This window comes from Montipora foliosa, chromosome 8, assembly GCF_036669935.1.
Source record: "Montipora foliosa isolate CH-2021 chromosome 8, ASM3666993v2, whole genome shotgun sequence".
Lineage (NCBI taxonomy): Eukaryota > Metazoa > Cnidaria > Anthozoa > Scleractinia > Acroporidae > Montipora > Montipora foliosa.
In genome coordinates, this window is record NC_090876.1 from 33,906,613 (window position 1) to 33,909,112 (window position 2,500).

Here is a 2,500-nt window from a genome sequence, read left to right on the forward strand (position 1 = left end):
TTAAAGTGATTGTACTGTATTTCACTGCTCATCCTTTAATGGAGAGACCACTGGTTAAGTAAAACGCCATTAAGAGTCAAATGGTGACAATCAAAAGACGTATCTGGTAAACTCCGGGCAGATACCCGGTAAAGAGATAAACTGTTAAAGTAAAGGAAATATTTCCGTATAGCATCCAAAAATTCCAAAAAACACTGCACTCAAATAGGCCCTGCCCTCAAATAAATGTCGCTCTTGAGGTGTGAACAATTAACCACGGTGCTTATTCGAGTAAACGTGGTATTGTGAAACAATTATTGAGTTTACAATGTTTATTTTAAAAGTAAATACAAAAGGTTAAAAAAGAAGAACAAAAAGAAACGTTGAACGCAAGGTCTCTCAGTTCATCAAGGCACATGACAAGAAGTTAAAAGGAATCACTAAAAACACTTGAGTTCCTTCACTCACAATGACACAGTTGTTAACATCTCATCTTATAAGCTGTGTGACGAAAACTTGATATTTTGAAATTTGGTCTTACATTTGTCATAAAACCTCCGCATGTAAGCGAGAGTCAAGTATTCACGACATTTGAACTTCTTCATGGCGACCTCAAGAGCCATCTTTCAGATAAGAGCAAAGCCAATGAGGTCCGGAATTAGATACAGCGTCTAGCCACCCGTTATGTGAACTCTTTTAAGCCTTCAATGAATGACTTAAAGAAACATAACAAAAACATCATCATCCTGAGACCAGATACTGTAAGGGGAATGGAGTCGTAGTTCTTGACAAGGTAGATAACAATAAAGCTATGAGTGACATTCTAAATTTAAATTTAAATTTCCTGATCTCACCCTACGTAGGGAAGGTCAGTTACAGCAGTTTTAACGTAAACATAAGAAAAACAGCCTCTTAGATTGTAACACCTATCGTGAAATCTATCCTACTGGTTTGCAACCAGCTAGGTTATATGGTCTACCTAAATTGCATAAAGTCAAAGATCCCAAACTATCACACCTCCTTTCAGACCCATTGTGTCAGCGGCAATAGGCACTTACAATTACAACTCAGCTAAGTATCTTTGTGCTTTGCTTAAACCCCACATATCTTCAGAGTTTTGTGCAACATATACGTTCTCTTTTGTCCAAGAGATTGCACAGCTTGATTTCAGCGACAAGTTTCTAGTTTCCTGTGATGTCACTAGCCTTTTTACAAATATCCCTTAATCTGAGACGATTGATTTAGCTGTCAATGCCATAATTGATGGTGAGCTTCATCTTAAACAACTCTTCAATTTTGCTACTAGCCACACTCATTTTCTATTCAATGGTTGTTTTTTACGATCAAATACATGGAGTGGCAATGGGTTCACCTTTAGCCCCTGTATTAGCCAATTTCTTCATGGGTCATTATGAAGGGCTTTGGTTGGAAAAATTTACCGGTACCCAAGTATTATATTATCACAGATACATACATGACATTATTTGCTGTTTTCAAAATTCTCATGATGCAGATGTGTTTTTTCAATACCTTAAGGGCCCACTGACGTATTTTTTGGGGTGCGTTGCTAAGGATGTAATGGTTAAGTAATTTGAGAGAATTTGGCATTATTTTGGTCAGTTTCCGACATTTGTAAGCCAATGACCCTAAATATGACGTCACAATACCACGCCCATGGTCACGTGACCAATAAAAAAAACTCTAAATTTGTCTCTGTGCTAAGCAATTTGGGTATTTAATCGATGGTTTGATAATTTGTATTCGGTTTTGCATCCAGCCAAGCATGGTTTTCCTTTTATTTTGAAAAATGTTCTTTTTAAAGACATAAACGATACTGAAATACCCATAACTTTTTCAAAAAAGAAGATTTCAAAAAATCAATGCTTAGCTATATTCTGTATTTGGGGGTGAAACGTGCCATGTAAAAAAATTAATTCAATTTAAAACCCCCGGAAATTTAGCTTTTTTCTCAAACCGGAAGTCAGTTCGTTTACGCACGAGGAAGGGCGAGGAAAAACCTTTGATGGAAACAACAGTTTGTGCAGTGACTTTTGCTTGTGAGTGGGTTTTCTTGTCAGCTCATGATATGATGACGTCAGTTACCAGAAGAAATATTTTACTTCCTTAGCAACACGCGAAAAATCCGTCTGTGGGCCCTTAACATATGCCATCCCAACATTAAAGGAGAACTGAAGGCTAGAGGATGAATTTTTTTTGTGTCTTATTATTGTCGAAATATAACGTTCTTTCTTGGGAACGACGCCTAAGGGCGAAGACACAAAATTAGCGAAAGCGGGAGATGAAAATGGACCGACAGTGCGGCCGGCCGGCCGACCATTCTTTGTCAAGTTTTGTGGATAAAACCTCAAGTTGTTCATCCGTGCTGCGCAAATTAGGCGCTGTTTGCACCAGCAAACCCAATGCGGAAGCCAAGAGAAAAGCCATGGATTAAAAAAATTTTGAGGTTAGGGTCATAGGGGGACAATAAAGACTCAAGTACTGACACTCTTACGGGTGTAAC